A 22,750-nucleotide genomic window follows, 5' to 3' on the forward strand; every position below is an offset into this window, starting at 1 on the left:
AAGTACAAAAAGTAATACTTAATATTAATTGTTTTCAATAAAACTTCGAAAGGCACCAGTTTAATGTTCAACCTTTCATTTAAACCCATTTTCAGACCTATCGAATAAATAGTCTTCAAAAAATGCTCGAGTCAATTTGGCCATCACAGCAAACATTTCCCATGTTATTCCTATGGGAAAATTTCCCTTTTTTTGCCAAAATGTCTTAATTTTTTTATGGAAATGAAAACCACCCTTAGCAACATTATTTTCTATAAAAAAAACTAATGGAGGGATCTCTTTGAAATTTTAACCACATATTAAGGGTCCGAATTTTAGTTCAGTGGATGTTTTTCAAAACAATTAATACAATACAAAAAAAACTACATCCAAACAAAAAACCCTCCTTATACATTAAGAGCAGTATGAAGTCTTATCTAAGAGAGCAATCGCTCTCTCAGAATACTTCTCAGACTTGTTATATTCATTTCCCGCGGAAATAATATGGTTAAACAAATCATTCATTACTAGTTATGCCAAGAAGGTCACATTTAACTCCAACACCCCCTCCCTTCCTCTATTTTCCCAATATATGGCATTTTATAATCACCAGTGGTTTCAGTGTATGGGTCATCTGAGCCGTCGCAACACACTCAGCCAATATTACCATAGACTGAGTTATGACCAAGAAATTCTTAAGTACGGAAAAGGAAGTTCCAGTGCAACTTTACCATCAAAGAGGCGACAATAGAAATGTAGCATTTCGATATATGAAATTAAATGTATAAATTCGCGCAACACCCTTGTTTGGCATCCACGATCAAATATTTACATTTTCCATTCGAGTTATGCCAAAGTTCGCTTGCTTTTTTTAGACATCCAGTAGAACATTTCAAATATTCAATACTGTATCCTCAACATGATAAATTAATTTCACGATAAAATGTTTTCGGAAAATGTAATTGTTCTTGAAAAAGCGTAGATATGTAATTTTTTCAATTAATTTAGAGGGACTAGGTCGATTAACAGTAAAATCAGTTGATTGAATTAAATATTGATTAAGGATTGAGTGTATAAAAATAACTAGAAAAAATTTCAATATCTGAAACTTCAGTCAATTGATAAACCTCACACATATCGTTTGTTTTTTCGGCCTTGGTCCAAACCCAGACGTTTTTATATAATGGGAATAAGACATACTTTAAAGTCATTTACGTTAAACTTGAAAGTTAAGAGAAATATCCGTATTTAAATCAGTTGTTGAAAAAATGGCATTTGAAACAGACTTCAAAAATGATCAGCTTGGGAACATCTGGTATATAAAGGGAACAGCATTGAACCCCCCCCCTCACACCTGATATCGGTATACCGAGCAAACTTAATCTCTCACAAAACTTAATGCCGTACGTAAAAATTCAAAATATAATATTCATATTTATAATCTTCCTTACAAAAATAGAGGAAATTATAATGAAATAAGTCAATGCATTTTAAAATGAGAATTGGAAAATCATCTTAGATATTAGAGCCTATGCTTTTAATGAGAATAAATATTATTTACTTAATAATATAGTCTTAATTTATACGCTTAAAAAAATATTGTAAGCCTACACACTCTTCCTTTGTTGTCCATAAAAAAGGGGAAATAGGTTGAGAGAGACTAAAAAAGGGGAATAAATGAACCCCTCTCTGCGTCTTAACTCTCTGTCCGAGCATCAAAACAATCTCGCTTGAGCGCCAAAAAGTTCTTATTTGAACGTCTATAACGCTCCTGTTTGAATACTAATACCATCCTATTAAAACGCCAAAACGACCTGTCTGAGCACTTCATAAGCGCAAGGCCGTTATTCAAAATAAAATGGCATAAAGATTCAACCCGATTAACAAAATCGTCTTTTGTCACGACAATGTTAACAGTATTTTGCGAGTATAAAATTTAGCTTCTCGTACAAGATATCCCACATTAGAAACTCAACGCGTAGCGTAACCTCAATATGAACACCGTGTTAATTTGCGTTACGGGTTTTGCCGGATAAGGGTTAGTTCTAGCTGCCAAAGTATTCATCTACAAGAGTGAATTAAAATGCCAAGAAACTATAAGCTACTATTGTGGACCCAAAGGTAAGAGGGCTTTAAAGGCCCGTTCAGACGACACTCTTTTTCTCGCTACGCTCGCTGTGCTGAGCTCATCAGATTTTCTGGCTTCACCAGCCTCTAGAAAATGCACTGTTCACACGACCAAAATTTTCTCATTCTTGATCTCGGCAAAGCGAGAAAAAAAAGTTGAAAAAATTCAAGTTTTTTTCTCTCTTTGCTCGGCACAGGCAATAGAGTGCTTCCGAAATGACGTCATTCTTTGTTGTGTAGTCTGCTTCTATGTGGAAATGTGTTTTCTTCGGTTTCGCTGGTTCGAATCCCTTGAAATTTTAATGAGATATATATCGAAGGGTTATAAATTATCGTGCAAAGTTTTAAAACTAATAGTTCTTTTCTTAAAATAAGGTTTTAATTATGCATAAATAAAACTTTAATGAATTTTTTGGAAAACAACTAATCGTTTTAAAACTTTGCACGATAATTTAAAATCCTTCAATATACTTATCAGTAAAATTTCAAGGGATTCGGACTAGTGAAACCGAAGAAAACACATTTCCACAGAGTAGCAGACTACACAAAAAAGAATGACGTCATTTCGGAAGCACTCTATTGGCTGTGCCGAGCAAAGAGAGAAAAAAAGTTGAATTTTTTCAACTTTTTTTCTCGCTTTGCCGAGATCAAGAATGAGAAAATTTTGGTCGTGTGAACAGTGCATTTTCTAGAGGCTGGTGAAGCCAGAAAATCTGATGAGCTCAGCACAGCGAGCGTAGCGAGAAAAAGAGTGTCGTCTGAACGGGCCTTAATGTAAAATGGTACAAAATGTAATCTTTGATTAAGAGTGTGGAAATGATGTTAACGACGACAAAACTCGCTTTCTCTCAAGCTTCTATGGTCGACCAATAAGCGCTCTACTTTTCAATGTTATTTTTATGTCTTTCTTCATACGCTTCGGTTTATGTCCGCATGGTTCATTTTGTTCATGCATAGCCCACTCGATCAACCTCGTAGCTGAGCGCTTGATCGAGTGGGCTATGGTTCATAGAATCAGATTCACCAATGAGTTGTACTAATAGTGCCACCAATAATAAATACAGTTAATAAGAATATGTGTGCCCCCATATCTTCCATGTTAATTTCTATGCAGGTTTTGTGGGCGGGTTCAAGCACTTCGTTACGCCTCATAATCATGACGTCTTTCTAACTGTGGTTTCGTTGTTTGGTAGCGACGCGAATTCCTAGGCGCTTGCAAGGCGCAACGTGATAGATTATTCGCTAGGTTAAATTCGTCTATCTTTTCGCGCAAAATCAACCTAGATACGTTGAGAAAATGGCTACACGATGATTCCAATTAGCTGATTTTATTGCAGGAGCCACTTAGCCAATAACCCATTCATTTTCCACCCATAAAATACCTTGACGTCTTTTTTGGCCTATATTGAGCAACTTGGTCTATAGACACTCTATAAAATATGAGAATGATTAAAAAATCCATTGATGTGGTGTCGAATAAAAAATACCTCTCGAAAAACACTACTTTAATTGTTTTTTTAGCATTCCAATAAACGCAGAAGCTAGCCACATATGTCCTAGGAGGATATAGGGGTGAAGGAGTCTTCGACTGCCCGTTCGTAGAGCTCAGGTTTCGGCCTCTCCGATGGGAGATTCGTGCAGGCGCACCTAGTTACATTGGTTACGCGCATCACGTGACCACGCAAATCCAATTCAAAAAATACCGGGTTTTTCATGCTAGCTTAGGCCTTTGAAGCAACGCCGCCTATTTTACGTGTTCACTGCACATGTAGAGATATTTTTTAATTTTATCGGGCGTTAATTCGACCCTCAGGCTTTAATCCACTTTAAACACTTATCTAGTAGAGTTTTTGGTGTTGGGAAAGAGTAAAAAACCGTTACCTTTACTTCAGTTTTATCTAAGAACCATAATTTACTATTAACAAGTTGGGAAAACGAAAATATTACCTCTCCGTGTCGAGAAGATTATATAAACTTAAGTATCCAATGAAAACGTCGACCTTTTTGCCCTCATCCTTTCCCGCGCTTTGCGCTTCCACATTTCATCCTTACTCTCAACATTATCTTCCTCCATTTTACATACAAAATTCAAATACTCACAAAAAGAAGTGGCAAAAACCTGCTGGCTCTTTACAACCACTTAATTTGACTTAATATCCAATTTCCAACAACAATAATAATATACCGGTAGTTTAATTGACAACCTACTAGCATCGAAATTCTCATTAAGAATGGCTCCCGCGGATAAAAAAGGGCAATTTTCAACTAGGTGGGCGTTATCTCATTAGATCTGAAAAATATCAATTGTCTTTTTTACCAACGCCTAACCGTTTGGATTTTTTTAAAGCAATCTTAGCACCAAAAAATATTTTTGAATGAGGATAAAAAAGGTCTGTCCTCTCGTAATTTTTTAAGCTTTTATCATGATTACTCTATACAACAGTAACAAGGAGTAAAAACCCATTAGTGGAAGCAGTTTTTTTTTCCGAAACAATCTCGCTTATGTTTATCCTCTCTAAACTTCGCAAAAAACGTATTACTCCTACGTAAAATATTAATAGACAGGCAAGGATTCATACCATTAAAGGAGCGCAATATTATCCATATTTTCATTTCATATACAGAGAAAAGAAATTATTATGTTTCTGAGAGGAGTTTCCCATTTTTGTTGTTGTTTTGAAAAATATATCGCAATGATAGATATAGGAGGCAATGAATGAAATATATCACAATGCACGTGCCTTGATAGATATAGGAGGCAATGAATGAAATATATCACAATGCATGGGCCTTGATAGATATAGGAGGCAATGAAGGAAATATATCGCATGCACGGGCCTTGGTAGATATAGGAGGCAATGATAATCTCTCTCTTTGCACGAGAGGTTTATCTTTAATATTTAAATAAATATAATTATTTTTAATTATTTTAATCTTCAATAATTAACATTAATAATAGTTAAATCGTTTTATATAAAGTTATACCTATTATCTTCTCAAACTTTGCTAATATTGACGTTTAAAGTGAAGGGTACCCCTCTTCCCGCATTCTTGAAATTTTGGGGTATATATACGATTCGTTTCCATTATAATAGCTATGATAATAGTAAGGAAAAAGCGCAATTGCGAAAACCTTTGGTAGCGATCCTACCTTAGGGAGGCTAGACGTTTCTTGTAACCCTAGCTGATCGTCGCGTATATCCTAAAACCAAACGATGATAATGGAGTAAGTAGAAGCCAATGATACAGATTGGTGTCTATGTGGAATAGACGGAAGACCAGTGGATGGTGGTGTTAGAAGCCAGTGTAAGTGGAGACGGGTGTCAATGTGGGATTGACAAAGAACAGAAGATGGTGGTGATTAGAAGCCAGTATGTACAGACTGGTGTCCAAGTGGAATGGACGAAGACCAGAAGATGGTGGTGATTAGAAGCCACTAAGAACAGGCTAGTGTCCGTGTGGGATGGACAAAGACCAGAAAATGGTGGTGTGAGAACTCAAGTAGAGGAGCCATTTCCGTGACTGTGAAAGCAGTTCGGAAATGGCGAACACGTTTGCTCCGATACGCAAACTGCGAACACGGTCACGTGGGTGTAACAACGGACAGACAGACAGACAGACACACACACAGACACGGCCGTTACAGAACCTCTCCTGGACTACGTCACACGGAGAGGTAATAAAAAATAAAATAATGATAAATGTTCCGTTAAAGCACTAAAAAATGCAGCGCCTTTAACAAAAATTAAAACAAACGAACAGACGACGCCCGATGACGATGAGCGCGGAACAAGGTGCGCGGCTACGAATCTCCCAGAACGGACGATAATCTGTAAGCGCGTTTCAATGGAAAACGGGCAGTCGAAGACTCCTTCACCCTTATATCCTCCTAGATATGTCTCGCCTTTTAGTAATCGAGTTCACGAGGGGAAACGCTGTCCAATTTTACTCGGAGGATTTAACGTTCAGTTGAGCGTCAATTTTATTTGGTCCTGTTTCTACATTTTCGAGTGGCTGTCTAAAATTACTTGTGCCTATGAAAGCCGCACTCAAATCGCTCAACTCTCATCGAGTGAACCAACTCTGTAGCTTGACATTGTCTGTAACATTTCCATAAGTTACAATTGCGTGAGTATGACGCCTTTGATGCGAAAGATCTGCCACCTAAGAGTAGTATGAAATAATAAACAGCAACAACAAAAATAACTACAAATTATCGAGAAAACAGTAATTTAAAGTGCTAATTTACTTGGTAAATACAGTTTTTAAAGGCTACTTTAACGTTCACATTTCTAACTTCAACTTTATCGAGCCGAAATTCAAAATTGATCGATGCAGTAAGCTTCTCCATCTACATAATATATTAGTAGTTAATGGAATATTATTATAAATTACAATTTCATTACATTTTGTGGCAATGCTGATATTAGCATGAGTGTATAATTACTTGCATTCCCAAATTATTGTAAAAGTAACTGAAACTACAGCGGCTACTAGCAAGAATTCATTGACGATATGGGCTTCTGGTACCATGCTAGCACACATTATAGCGAAAGTTCATCTGGTAACACTGATGAAATGAAAGAGCGCCTTCCGGTGTTATTTATAATTCCGTATAAAACCTCCAACAAGGTTTTAGTGAGTAGCCCCTCGATGAATACCCATAATGCAGACGCAACATTTAATTCCCTTCCATTTTAAAATAGTCAATGAAAGTCAACAATGAACGAAATTTTCATTTGTGAGTAGCTCCTCGACGCTCTAAAATGATTAGACTGAACCTCTAAATGATCCATAATCTCAATTCAATTAAAATCGCCAATGTTATTTAGTGAGTAGCCCCTCGACGTGCCAACTTAATGGTACTAAGATGACGACACGTAACCTCTATCTAGCCCTTAAATCTAAATCCCTGTAAAATAACCAATGAAAATCCCCACTGAACGAAAATTGTCATTAGTGAATAGCTTCTCGACGCTATGTAATTTTCTACAACGCGTGGTCAGGTACGAACGTAGATAATAATACGAAAGCACCTGTTGCAGAAAATATTCGAATTTTTCCACGTGTTTTTGAAAGTATAATTTTGCTGGAGTCCAATTAAGAAATCGATTAATTTATAGACGAAACCTTAACTCGCAATGCACTAGCTTTCTCTAAGAAAGGTCTCATAGTATACTAAAAATAAGATTATTAAAATAAGTTTAAGGATGTCCTCGTGCTCCGCTTGCCATCAATATATTACACCATGGTTACGAGTAAATTCTACAGGGCCGGTAGGCTCTTGTAGATATGACTTGATACTCTTTTGTAACGTTAAAGCAAAATTCACATGCTTTTACCATTTTTCCTATGGAGATTAACATGGGGTTTTTCGTGATATTTAGCCACCTCTAACTGAAAAACTAGAGCGAAGTTACTTTTCGGAATACTCTTAATTTAACAATTATGTATTCAAGGTGTGCTATCGGCTAGTTTAATTTAAATCAATTAACTCTAAGTATGTTAATTTTAGTTAATTCTGAAAGTACGTCAAAATTACTTTTGAGTCAGACTATCTAGCAGTAGACGCTGACAGATTACTTTACTATTTCATCCGAGCTTGAGCACCTTTATATGTATTTTCTAATTAACTGTAGCACCCTTAATAAGAAATAGGTCGTTATCAGGTCGAATTTTCGTCTAGAAAAGTAATTCAGGTAAATAATTACAGTTAACAGAGGTTTTTATATCATTTAAAGTAAGTTTTTGAACGTTCTTTACGGTCAAGGCTTAAGTTGTATTTTAGTTTGTCTATGTAATATAGTATTTATATAGTCTTTCCCCTTTCAAGATAAAAAAAGCTCATTTCCAGCTCTGTATTCCAAAAATACGCAGTCTGCTTCGTTTCCTGCTACAAACAAATATATGAGGACTGAGGTATACAGGGTTTCATTATTTGTTAATCTCACCAAAATGCTACTAATTGTGAAGGTGTGTGATATATTTCCTTAAACTAAACCAATGTAGAGGAATTTCCATGTTTACATCAGCACAGATTCTCTCAACGTAACCACGTTGGAAACGGAGAGTTACGTATGAGGTATACTGGGTTTCATTATTTGTTAATGGTTTAGAAATCAACGGTAGTGTTTTCACCCTGTGAAGAATTCAACTTCAAAATATTACAGGAAAGATCACAAAATGTTCAATGTGTTTTCCTACGGCAGTTAAAAGAGTGGTGTATAGGTTACTGGTTAGCGCAGTTCACTCAACATTCTCATTTGAGGACAGGTATACGCGGTTTCATTATTTGTTAATCTCACTAAAATGCTACTAATTGTGAAGGTGTGTGATATAATTCCTTAAAACTAAACCAATGTAGAGGACCAGATTATTCGTTAAAACAATTTTGGTCCTATTGGATCAGTTATACTGTGATGTTACGTTATCATTTTATAAACTATTTGTTACCAACAGTGGATTGTTTAATTCATAAGTAACAGTGGTGCTGGTTAATCCAGGAGGACAGTGTCGTTATATAATTTAATTAGTCAAATAATTTTCATGTTTACATCACAGATTCTCTCAACGTAACCACGTTAGAAACGGAGGGTTACGTTGTTTGCTATTTCCACAGTCCACGTTGCCGTTTGTTTATTGGTTTAAATTGCTATGAATTGTATAGGTATTTGATTTAATTACTGGTATTCAAGCTAAACTATAGAATAACATCATTCATTAACATATTGTATAGATAATCTTTACCACAAACCTAGCACAGGATATGATAAAAATTTAACGCAATGTGTTGGAAATAATAAAAAACTCCTCTAAACATTAGAGTTAAGGTGAATTATTTATTAAAAGTCATTTTATAAGCTTAATGAGCACTGACGACAAGTTAATTTCAACGTAATTAAGTGTAATTAACGTGAAATTAAACCCCGAATGTACATTTTTTTTTTGGATGAAAACTCAGATAACTCTTAAATGATGTCCTTGATTAAGATTGTATCTAACCAAGCCGTTGGTAAAGCCCCATGTTTTCTCTTTCACACTTAAGCTAATTTAAATTATCTCGAAAGCACCTTAATAGGCGCGAAATTCAAAAGTTTAGGGTAAAATAAGAATCGAAAACTCCACTAAAAATTGCAATTAAGGTGAAGTATACATTTAAACTCATTTTATAGCCTAAATGTACACTGCCAAAACACAATCCTACGTTAATTTTAACTCAATTAAATATAATTAACGTGAAATTAAACCAAAATATACATTTTTGGATAAAAGCTCAAATAACTTTTAAATAAACTGTTTAAACTACCCAAAAGTTTAGGGTACCATAATGATGAATATATGGCAAAAATATTAAACTGCACTAAACATTGCAAATAGGGTAAAAAATTCAAATAAATTTTAAGCTTAATCCACTCCCACGAACCACGCTCAAATTAAGATTAAAACATCACAAGTTTTTCGTACAGCCACAGTAGTTTCCTATTTCACTTTCAAATTAATCTAAATGATCATTAAAATACATCAAAAGCGCATACATTAAAATTTTAGGGTAATTGCAATTTAAGTTAATATTTTATTGAAACTTTTATTATAAAATAAATCCACACAAGATAAACAAGATAAGCCGTTAAATTAAACTCAATCAAGTATAATTAACCTAAGAAAAACATTAACATGTACAAAAATGGGCCAAGCCTCGCTTCGTGCCCTCTCCGCCCTAAAAAGTTCTGAGATCCCATGTAGAGCCAAGTCTGCCTTTTGTTCTCATTCAATCGCCAATTGAACAATTATGTTATAAATTAAGTCCTTTTCCTAATTAATAACCAATCTTCTTTGACTCTATCATTATTATACATCTTTGTTCGTATCAAAAATATCGTGACTTGGCAATCGCAAGTAAGTAATATTAAAAGGAAGTCGAAGGGATATTCACTAAATCGTTTATGGTCGAGGGGATATGTACAAGTTTATAAGATGAGTCATGCACAACCCTATGTACAAATTATATGGTGAGTTATGCATAACCCTATTTACAAGTTTATAAGGCGAGTTATGCATAACCTTATGTACACCTGCGCTTGCCAAGTCACGATATTTTTGATACGAACAAAGATGTATAATAATGATAGAGTCAAAGAATATTGGTTATTAATTAGGAAAAGTACTTAATTTATAACATAATTGTTCAATTGGCGATTGAATGAGACCAAAAGGCAGACTTGGCTCTACATGGGATTTCAGAACTTTTACGGCGGAGAGGGCACGAAGCGAGGCTTGGCCCATTTTTGTACATGTTAATGTTTTTCTTAGGATCTCACTTCTTTTTGTAGACCCTCTCGTTATACTTCGGTAGTTATATTAAATCAAGACCCTCTCGTGGTACTTCGTTTGCCAATATAATCGCTAACGTTTGTCCATATTTACGCTGAATTACCCCTTTCGACCCGCAGAGAATATGCAATAAAGATTGTACGCGATATCCTAATAAAAGAATGTAGCATCAGTTACGACACATTTCTATTAAACTACTACTCCTATTAGCTTTAATATATATTTAACTTTCGGTTAACTTTGGACCATTACGTCCTTTCATCAAGAACACACACTATTTCTGTTGAAAAGACGGCAGCGCCATCTAGTTTTAAAATAAAGAACTAAAGAACAATTTTATAAAAAATTCGGGATGTTTTAATTTTTCTGTGCTTTATAAAATAAATGAAAACTAAATCCTGAATTTTAAGTTTCTATCTCCTCTAGAAGTACCTTAGAATTTTGATGATCGGTGAGTGAGTGAGTGAGTGACAAAATAAGGTAAATTTCACCTGCGATATTTCGAAAAGCATATAGGGTAGGAACTTGAAATTTGGAAACAATAGCTAGGATTGACAGTCCTCGCGGCAAGCAAAATTTCAGACTTTCACCTATACCCATCACGAAGTTACAGTGGGCTTAAAAGTGCCACGAGTTGCTTCGAGAAAAGGATGTCAGTGCTCGACTTGGCTGGGAGCACGGCAGTGCTCCCAGAATGTGAAAGATTCGTGTTTTGGGTAAATTCATGGATACCTTATAATTAAACTAACAAATCTTTCACCCAGCCTCCATTTTCCTGTTTAATTCTTACGATTAATTAAATTGTCATTTAAAAGCTTTTTTCCCCATTTTGAAAAGAGAGCCATTGAAAAGGCGTGATATTTAAAAGTTTTGGGGCAAAGTAGTGATTGTTCTGCAAGAGTCAAACAGTCACTCCTCTAAAGTTTGCAGAATTTCTTGTTCAAACTCGTATAATAAACTGAAATAACACTAGTAAAAGAAGATAAGCCGTTAATTTCAACTTAATGATCATATTTAATTAAAATTAATCGAAAACAACAGGTTTTTTTTGGGTAACTATAGATAACCCTTAACTGAAATAACAAAATAAGATTAAACTACGCCAGTTGTTCTTTCAGCCTAAATGTTTTCCTATTTAACACTAAAATTAATTACATTATCACTATAATGCATTAATAGGCTCCAAACACAAAATTTTAGGGTAAGGAATGTGTCAAAATGAAACTTTTCCATTTAAATTTTAATATATCATTAGCATAGTTCGCCAAATCACCAGCAACAATTTAATCTGGCAACATTCAATGTAATAATGTTGCCAATAAAACAAGGGCGTCTAGCCCATAACTAAGCCATATCACTAGCCATCTCTCGCTATCCCTAATTCAATAAATTTTCTTCTACTGAAATACCACCTAGCATACCAGTCAAGTGGGGGGAGCAACAGAAAATTTTAAAGCACAGTCTTACGATAAGTCTTGGAATTTGGGCCTCAAATTACAACCTCTAATCGAATCCGTTTGGTACACATCAACGTCAACGTAAATGTTCAATGTGATTACCATTGTGGTGCAGGCACTCTTCATCTGTCCATGTCTTTCAATTACTTTACAAGCAACGAACTCATGACGCAGGAAGTCCAAGTAAATGCCTTCAGAGATTTTCTTATCAAGAAAAAGGGTCCGATAATTTGGTTTCCAAGAATGCCCTCCCAAAAATGCACGTTATGAAGGTTTAAGGTACCATCCTTAAATAGCCTCGTCAGAGAACAGTACCTTTCTAAAAATAATGGATCGGCTTCAATTAGTTCACGCAAAGGTTTTGCCGTTTTGGGTAATCCTCGTAAACATCATGTTCAATTTTCCCTGGTTTGAATACACTGGCATTTTGCTAAAAGACGAGACTAACTAATTAAATTCGGTCCTAACTGCTACGTAACGACGATTAGTTTTCACTACGGCCTTTTTTCTCGGTTCCTCAGACAACTCGGACCTTCTGCTTCAAAGTCATTCCCAAAGAAACCTTTATGTTTTCTTTATTTTGTTCATAGTTTAAGGTTAGGGGGCCAACCTTTATTACAATGGTTTCTTTTTTCGGTATTTGTGCCTTTTTAACAGGCGTATTGTTAAAATTGTAACACTACAGAAATTGTATTTCAAATGGGACCGGTAATACCGCAACGCTGAGCCGAAAAACTGGATGGTAATTGTTTGGACCTATAGGGTCAGGACATTGGAGGACCAAACATACCGTGGTGTCACGTGTCGAATGTTAAAGCGACCTTCACCACTATACATACTATGACCTGCTGCTCAAGCTGACAATCTTTGAAAACTCAACTTTGAGGAACTTCCGGTCTTTTTAGATATAAAGGGGCTTTCAGTGTCGCTAAGTAGTAGAATTACAGTAGTTGGTCTCGTTTCCTAGCAAAATGCCAACTTATTCTAACCAGGAAAAATTGGGCAGCAAGTTTATTTTGGGTGAAGGTCGCGGTAACATTCAACCATAGAGAATTTTACACATGTGTAAAATTCTCTCTGGTTCAACTAAAGGTAGTGCTTTATGCCGAACGGTCTCCACACCGACATTTGGGTGCGAGGACTTTCGTCATTTCGATAGTGCAAGATCGTGAACGTAGAAGAGACTGTATAGTCTGTAATGAGGATACAGACTTTGACATCGTAGAAAGTTTTGAAGCCAATCTCATGCTTGTAGTAGAGCGGTGGAACAAGAAGTTGCACTAAGCCATTCTACTGTTCGTGCCAGTTTACAAGGGCATTACTACAGGCATAATCATATCCCCCTACATCAAGCCTTAACGGACGAGAAGTACCTAAGACGGCAATACCATTAGTCTTGCCATGCGTCATGAGTTTAGTGGTTGCAAATGTAATGCAAGACACGGACAGTCATCTGGAAGAGTGCCTCAACCACAATGGTAGACACTTCGAATATTTACGTTGAGTTGTTTACTAAACAGTTTAGAGGTTGCAATTTGAGGCCCAGGTTCTAAGACTAATCGTAGGACTGTGCTTTAAAATATTTTGTTGCATTCACGCATATTCTCCTGTATTCTTTGTGTATCTTGCCACTCGTTGTCACTTAAATACAATAAAACATGAATTCTAAACATTTATTTACACCCTGTATAATTTAGCACGACATCACCCGTTGGCAGTATTGGGGGTTGTACATAAAGGAAGCTGTTGGTCTGATCTCGACAACACTGTATATGTATACAGTGTACGAAACAAATATTTTTCTTCCATATTTCAAATACCGTCGTTTTTAAACTTTTCATAAATAAAGTACAACACAATATGCTTATATAGACATCGTCTTCAAGCTCTTCTACTCATGATGCATTTCCTCAAAAATTCTCATTGATATATGTTTAGAGTGTACACAACAAATAAAAAAATTTATTCTACATTTCAAATACTGTCATTTTTGAACTAACTTCATATATAAAGTACAACATTATATGCTTTTCGAAAACTATGTTATTGGATATGAGTTCATATAATTAACTATACTTAAGTACTTCTTTAAGCTATTAGAAATAGATCAACCCCAAATGTATGTCGGTACAAAAAACATGAAATTATTCAAATTTTAATTACATTAAGACTGAAGGGACAGATATTATAAAAAAACGTCTTGGTTTGGACCAAGGCCGAAAAAACAAACGATATGTCTGAGGTTTATCAGTTGACTGAAGTTTCAGATATTGCAATTTCTTTTTAAATTACTTTTATTCCTTTAATCCTTAATCAATATTTAATTCAATCAACTTATTTTTACTGTTAATCGATCTATTCCCTCTAAATTAATTTCAAAAATTACACATCTACGCTTTTTCAAGAATAATTCCATTTTCCGAAAACATTTTATCATGAAATTAATTATTTTGAAGGGATTTCGTGTCGATGATTACTAAGTTGGAAGCACAGTTTTAATTCTTGTTGCCTTGACAAATTTTCAAGTTTGCACCAAAAAAGTTTAAATCTGTTGTAAGTTGCTGGGAAGACTGATGTCAAGAAATTATGATAAAGAATTTATTTTGCTCAAACTAATTTATAAACTTATGTTGTCTACTTAAGACAAAGCAACAACCTCGGTCCTGTCTTGTTTCTTTTAGTAGGTAGCTCTCCTTTTATGCACTGGAAAAATATGATATCGGTGTAAATATAACCAAAGGAAAGGGTAAAGTTTACATAAAAAGAAATACTTCTCAGTTCCGATGACTTGTTATTTCCTGAGGAAATAAAATGGTTGAACACATCATACCTTACCAGAACTGCCATGGACCGATCGTACACAAATTACATAAGGAGAAACTAAAACACTGGGGCGATGCCGCCATTGGGGTCTTCTCCCTCTCGCCTAGAAGCACCGCTAGAGGCAGTGCGAGTTGACTTTCCTCCCGCCTGTAGTGAACTTTGGCACCGTCTGACGATGGCCCTTGGTGCAAGGAAGAATACCCCAATGGTCTCCTCGCCCCTGTGTGTTTTCGGAAATGGTCTCTACGCCTGATAAAATCATTCCGCGTAATACGTAACCGGTGTACAAGCAGGCCCGTAGCCACGGGGGGGGGGGCACCAGGGGGCAATGCCCCCTCAAAAATATATCCTGCCCCCTCAAATAAGATTTCGGTTTGCCCCTAAATGCCCCCTCAAAATTTTCCAATGCCTTCTTATCAAACTAACTTTGCCCCTGTAATGAATATTTTCATTTTGATACACAAATATTCAAGCTATTTAGAATGTATATCAACATATTTTAGACTTTATTGTCTTTACTTGTGTATATTCCTGATACACTTGGATTTTTTTACTTGATATATCCCTGATTCATTTGTATGTTTTAAATTCACTTTTGATATGTATCCCTGATACACTGGAATTTTTAGCTTTTTGTGGTTATCCTTGATATATATCGCTGGTTTTGTCATCCAGGACCAAAATATTATGTCGGGGTACAGTGAGGGGTCGGACGTTTTGGAAAAAGTGTTCGGGATTTTGAAATCCAATTTGATTTCTTCGGATTCCGTCGGATTTCGTTTGATTTCAGAATTCGATAAAATCCAATGAATTTCATCGAATTTTGAGATTTTTCCCGTGATTTCGACGGATTTTGCGATTTCTTTGGATTTTGGATTTCGTGAATTTTGTAATGGATTTCACGATTTCTTTACTGATTTTGTTTCTAATTTTGTGATTTCGCTTCTGATTTCGTGATTTTTATGTTGATTTCGTGATTTCTTTGTTGATTTTTTGTTTTTTTTTCTGATTTTATGATTTCTTTAATGTTTTGTGATTTCTTTGCTGATTTCGGATTTTTTATTTGATTTCGAAATCAGCATTGATTTCGGATTTCTTAAGTTGGATTTCACGGGTAGCGTACGGGAGTTCATGAATGACCGACCCCTCGGGGTACAGACTTACATTTGACGCCTCAACAGCGACTTGCGAAGTTGCGAGGCAAACTTTTCCTGCCCTACTGGCGTATTTTCACTTTAACGACGAGCTATGTCACTTGAAAGAAAGTGAAACTTAACTTCCCTAGCCTACGAAAAAGATCTGACTAGAAATTTAGATTTAGAATTGTTTATTAACAATTTATTTATTTTTAAACTTTTTAAAAAAAGTTTGATTTTCAAATGTTAAATGAGTGTCAATAATGAAATACCTGCTTAAATATTTATTGTCTGACATTTTGATATTTATGTTATTCTATAAAAAAAATTCCATTTGCCATGCCCCCTCACAGAAAGATACTGCCCCCTCTGCGTAACTTTTCTGGCTACGGGCCTGTGTACAAGTAACGCCAACAATGTAGTAAGGGGTGATGACGTTCCAAATCTAGATTGAGTTATGGCCAAGAAGCTTTGAAGTTCGGAGAGGGAAACTGCAGTGCAACCTTTCCTTCATAGTCGCGACAAAAAAATGTAACATTTCGATATTCGAAGTTAAATGTATAAATTCGCGTCCCCAATATATGCATCCACTATCAAATATTTACATTTTCCTTTCGAGTTATATCAAAGATCGCTTGCTCTTTTTAGACACTTCGTATAATATTTCAAATATTCAATATTCGTCACCCAACACGTACTCCCTTCAAAATAATTAATTTCATGATAAAATGTTTTCGGAAAATGGAATTATTCTTGAAAAAGCGTAGATATGTAATTTTTGAAATTAATTTAGAGGGAATAGATCGATTAACAGTAAAAATAAGTTGATTGAATTAAATATTGATTAAGGATTAAAGGAATAAAAGTAATTTAAAAAGAAATTGCAATATCTGAAACTTCAGTCAACTGATAAACCTCAGACATATCGTTTGTTTTTTCGGCCTTGGTCCAAACCAAGACGTTTTTTTATAATACTAACTGATACTAACCAACGTATTATAGATTTCCAATTAGGCCAAAAACCAGCCACTCGTGAGACGACTGTAAATTGAGGCGGAAACGATAGGTCACGAAACGATTACGATAGAACTATAAACAAATTTCGCCCACGCGCAGAGAGAATAAAAAATACGAATTTTGCTTCTACTTAGAAGCGGAAGGGGTTAGAAGTTTTATTTTTCCCAGCTGAACGGACGCTTAAGCGAAATGTCTTGAAGGACGTATGACATAACAAGAAGGTTTAGCTCGTAATTAAGCCTCGTGCGCTTACTTTTGCGTCAAAGACACTGAGAAATGACGCTGTTGATTGGTAACCCACAGGCTGAGCGGAACTAACGATAACCCATTCATATACCAGTGCCACGTTTGTGAAGTCGAGATAGTCGAAGGTTTCAATGACTCCAGTGAATGGTATGTTATCCTCCTAAATCAATTAACTGAATGATTAGGTTTAGTTTTCCGTCTCAACGAACGAAGGCATACTTCTCTTAACAATATTCCAAGTACGCTAGTGCCTTTTCCAGGTCCGTAAACTTTGACTATAATCCATTTCACTTTCCGTCAATACACCAGTATAACTAAATAAATAAAAAACCAGTTAATATTTGCGAGTCAATTTAAATTCTGGCTATTTACTTGACGTTCATCTTCGATAGAGTACTCTCAACCAAAACTTGGTAATTTCTATCAATATCAGCGGGTGTCATTTTCATCCTTTTTTAACTACACAGTGTTAAAACCTTGACATGTTCGCTGGGCATATATGTCGGTCAGATTTTTTTGGTACTTTTTATGAGATCTCTGACGTTAAGAATCAGAACAACGCTACTTTTATCGACATGCTACAAGTATCGATTTGCTATTTCGATACTTTTTAAAATATCGATATTTGTACCCCATATCAACACAATTAATGACAAGAACAAAAACTACACACAGGCAGATATCCAATATATCTCTGTAATCTGTATATCATTTGTTCTAAGGATTTGAGAGTCCCATATAGATTCTATAACTTTTCGGTGACTTATAGAATAAATTATATACTTATGGCCGTATTGTCAATATCGACTTACTGACCAAATAAACATTTCCGGACACGAGAGTCTGTAAATAAGAAACCAACACGTTTTTGCCATTGTTCTCATTGTCACGTGATATTGTCACACGTCGATATTTTTAAGGGCAAGTCGGAACAGGCTGGTTCCTAAGTGAGACGGCAGTTTGTAGGTACGTTTAAAGTTTAATTAAATACTTTAATTATTAACGTGGAATGAATTCAAATCTGCGTCTCCCACATGGAATTATACCATCAGATCCGGTTTGTGCATTTAAAGGAAATATTTGTGGTAATTTTTCTTAATAGAAAAGCACACTATAAGCACATTTGTTTGAAAACGTAGCTTACCTATTTGAACTGAATATTTAAAGTTTCATGGTGTTATGGATTTTTTCACAAATAAGCTACAATTTTAGCGAATCAATCCACAGTGTTAAATCATTGATAGTCATAATATCAATTTCCTATAATGTTATCTTTACCTTTATAAGTACGGTTCAATTTCTTATATATATTGACGCTGACTCCGTTCGTGTTGAAATGTCAATATTGACGTTGAACCTCTTTGCGTTGAAATTTATACTGACGTCATAAACATTAACAAGCTTAAATCAAAACTAAGTTGCATTTGACCAGCTGCAAAAGTTCAGAACACAAAATGTTACATGAACATTTAGGATTAAATTGAATTTTCGTGACTGTATCAAAGATGGAAACGATATTTCGGCGCAAACGAAGGGCATCAAAATGTAACACAACAAGATGGCCCCGGCCAGATTAGAGCCCCATCGTTTGTAAGGCTCCAGCAATCGAGAACGTTTCACTTGTGAAACACTGTAGTTAGTACGCAATCGTAAAAAAAGATATTCATTAGTATACATGAGTTTACAACATAGATTTATGCCGATGCACACTTATCGTATCTTATAAATTTCTAACATGGACTTAGGCCCTGAACCTTTTGAAGGAGAAAGTTTAATTATAGTGATTATCCCCTCGATGAGTTATATTTAGCAATGCTAAAATGATCAAACGCATAACGCTCATTTAACTTTACAACATAAACTTATGCCAACGCACACTTATCGCATTTTATAAATTTGTTAGTTTTAGACCAGTTTAGCCTCTCGATGAGTTGACAAAATAGACTTATGCGGACGCATCGCGTCTTATAAATTTATAACATGGACTTATGACCAGAAGCGTTTGAAAGAGAAAAAAATCGGTAAAACACCCAACTTGAGTTCATTCTTTGTGTAGACCCCGAACTTTTAATTGTATAGAAAGTTCGGATTCTTAGAAAAGTCATGGCTTGATGTATGAGAGAATGAAATTTCTCGTTTTAGGTGAGGCAATATGATAAATTTGCGTGTTCATAAAAGACTACAGATATTACTGTTTGTTCATTAATATTTTCACACTGCATCCGCATTGTACTGTTAGAGATGGATCATAAGCCTTTCCCCCTTTAAAATCACCAATTAATGAAAAATATCACCTTAACCCAATTTATCCCTTTCATTCCAAGTGCGTTCATTAACATTAAATACTTTCGCATTGCATTGTTATAGAAAAATCATAATCTCCACCCTTTGAAAATCAAAAATTCCTTTTTCACTCTCCCTTTAAAAAAGACGAACGATACTTCTTTAGCATCTTCTTCTTCAGACCAAGCCAAACTAATATCCCCATCGTTAGATGTACATCAAACGATGTGCTAAAAAACGGCCAAAATTGAAATGATTTAATTAGCGATATCAGCGCTTGTTCAAAGTTTGCCTTTTTTGCCACAGTTCTCCGCAAAGCACTGCGATGTACCCCTAATTGACTGCAAGTAACACCTGACGGCTTTGTTCAAAGGGGGTAGTCCTTGGTGCTTCGCGGATAAGCCCCACGCGTAGTGTTCATTACATTATGGAAACTTAATTGCTTGCATGTTCTTTGATATTGTACATGAAAACATGGTTTCAATTGATATAATCATTATCTTTGGAGCTCTTTCGATTAGAAAAAGAACAATTCTAATCCGGTGTATCCCTTAAGGTATATCGCTTTGCGCTGAAGGAATCCAACAATTCAGAATAAGCCACGAATGCTTCGTGCGTCCACATCATTCTGGAAGAGTTATCATATTAGTCTGAAACGTGGTCTGTACGTAATATCCAAAAGCCTTATCCCGTGTCAAGCCTTATCCGCTTTTGGCAATATATGAATAATAATAGGTGAATAAGTCCAATTTAGTTGGTAGAAACGAAATGTTTTACTGTATTATTTCAAATTCTAGATCACTGTAAAATTTGGATTTTTACACGTCATGAAGGCTATTTATAATTATTCTACATTTACGAAAATAGCTATAAATGCGGTAATAATAAATAATGATTAAGAACAAAACCATTTAATGATGAATTCGGAGATAACATTTCAAATAACTTGCAGAATAACTATGATAATGCACCGGAGTATAAATTGTGGGTTGAGAGAATTCTTCATTTATTTAAACGCTGTAACACAAGGTAAATATCACAAAGTGTCTATGTAGTATAATATTTAATTATTGTTCGAGACTTTGTTATAATCCAAACCCGATGATTTATGAATGTAACCTGTAGTTTAATATATAGGAGCAAAAACGGATTTATGTACTAAGAACGTCGGATCATAGTTTCAGCCTCTGGTACCATACTCGCATACTTTGATGGGTAGCGAATTTGCTAAGTTCAACGTTCTTCCTACATAAATTCGTTTTTGATAGGAGTTACAAGGGCAATGCTTTATTCTGTGACCTGTGTTGGCAATGAAAATTTTCCGAAAACTCCCTTGTTTAACCCTTCCATACATTCCTGCTACTACTATATACCCTTGAAATAATAATTTACAAAACAAAAATCTTTAACGAAAACTGTTCATAATATCGTGTTTCTCTTTTTTGTTTGCCGATAGTGTTGCATTGCATTACGAAGCCGACATAGGTGAATCGTGGGGAAAATGGTTAAATCAACTAGGAGAAGAGGTAGATTCGTAAGAAAGCTGAGATGATGTTAAAGATCATAGAGCAGGGTCATTTCACAGCCCTTTGAACTTTTGGGTATCTTACCCCAAAAGCGATACAGGATTGAAGAGATTAGACCATGGATATGTATAGATACTAACGTATCCGTAGAAATATTTATACATATACATCATTAGTCTACTTCCTCTTAAAATGTTTTAAATGGTTCCAATTTGCAGGGTTACGATATGTTGGTTCACGGTACCGCTGTAACTGAGGAGAAGTTACGTGACAGAAGATTTACAAGCTTTTTCTACGTCGAAAAAATTACCCTTCTAAGCACTAATCCAAAACCAATTGATGCCACTCTCAATGCCAAACTTTTCTCAATCGATTCGGGTGTAAGTTTATATTTAGATTTGGTTCATTACATCATGGAACTAACTAACTAAAGCGTTAGTTAGTTCCATGATTACATCTTGAACGAGACAAGAATGGAATGAAAACCAATGATTATTTAACGTTAATTAACTGGTTCATGTATACTCCGTTCAGTTGTCACATGTCGAAGTTCAACTGCGCGGCTTTCTCTTACGACTTTTAACGAACACTTATGGCAGTTTTGCCTTATGTTTTACATTAGGTGTGCACTTTTGTTGTGTTTCTGTATCTGATGGTCTCGATGCTTTTGGCAATTGAAAAGTATATACATTTGGTACATGATGGAAGACGTAGAAAGTTAACATATCAAGCTAAAAGAAGAAAGCGTTCCAACAACTTTAGATATTTAATTTTGAACATGCTATGGAAACTTTTACCTAACATTTTTCTCCAAGGTGATTTTCCTCAGTTAATATTGTTGAATTAAACTTAGACAAGTTTCTCGTTAACTAAATAAACATTTCATTAATTATTCAGAAAGTTCTCTGCGAATGGGAAGAAGTCTGAGCAGATTCATTTACGCCTTATGGCTGATATGCGTTGTCTACGTATCATTTGCTTTTATGAGCGATATGCAATCGGACTTTCCTATGGAATGGGACACCATCGACAGCCTCGAAGATGTCGTAGCTAAGAAAGACCTGATACCCATTTTCAGAGAAGCACATTATTCTACTGAATATCTAAAAGTATTGTTGTTTGATCCGCACGACAGTTGTTAACGCGAGAACTTTCAACCATCACAGCCTCGTCAAAGGGGCCTCGTTTGCAATACATCTCAATTGACACCTGGCAATAATCGCAACTCACCAGTTTGAATTATATTTCTAATTTTTTTTCAGAGTTTCCAAGAAAGAGATGTCAGAAGAAAGGTCTACGATAAAGCATTCGATCTAAAGGGAAATTATACGTTCCTTTTTGAAGTTGAAGAAGTTCACACTAAATCCTCGAAATTTGTCAAAACGTTTTGCGACCCTTTTGATTACAACATCAATCCAGATGAAATGACATTTCCATTCTTCACTAAAACTGAAAAGATGTATTTTGGGAAAGAAACTGTGCTTGAAACTTTTATGGCCATCCCAATTAGTCACAGGGTTTCAAGCAACTGTGCTGAAATATTAAATGCTGGGTAAGTGTGTTAGTGCAATCTGCTAAATCGGCTTGCGCTGTTATTGGTTAGAGGATAATTATATCGGAAATCAACGATGGACGTAACACGTCCACTTTTGAAACTTTGAAAATGTATATAAAATCAACTCTAGTAAGTTCAATCGAGTGGAAATTAAAAAAGAAAATGGGATCTGCGACATGCCTTCCCAGTTTGATTAGAAGAACAATTTCAATATCTTTCAATCTAAGAAAGTTACTGAACCTTTATCTAGCAGAAGTGACTTTGAATAAG

General features: G+C 35.4%; 1 long non-coding RNA gene across 6 annotated transcripts; it reads left to right on the forward strand.

Moving 5' to 3' along the window:
- Positions 1-7,395: 7,395 nt before the first annotated feature.
- On the forward strand, positions 7,396-13,873 carry LOC149712051 (uncharacterized). Of its 6 annotated transcripts, XR_016377723.1 has the most exons (5): positions 7,396-7,805; positions 7,940-8,025; positions 8,080-8,188; positions 8,277-11,153; positions 13,592-13,873. It is a non-coding gene; the product is annotated as an uncharacterized LOC149712051 (long non-coding RNA). The 6 variants fall into 6 exon arrangements; XR_016377725.1 differs by lacking the exon at positions 13,592-13,873 and having other exon boundaries at positions 7,396-7,846; positions 8,277-10,840; XR_016377726.1 differs by lacking the exon at positions 13,592-13,873 and having other exon boundaries at positions 7,396-7,846; positions 8,116-8,188; positions 8,277-10,840.
- Positions 13,874-22,750: the final 8,877 nt, after the last annotated feature.

This window comes from Phalangium opilio, unplaced genomic scaffold (assembly GCF_054372755.1).
Source record: "Phalangium opilio isolate 3A_F unplaced genomic scaffold, DU_Popi_V2 ptg000011l_1, whole genome shotgun sequence".
Taxonomy (NCBI): Eukaryota; Metazoa; Arthropoda; class Arachnida; order Opiliones; family Phalangiidae; genus Phalangium; species Phalangium opilio.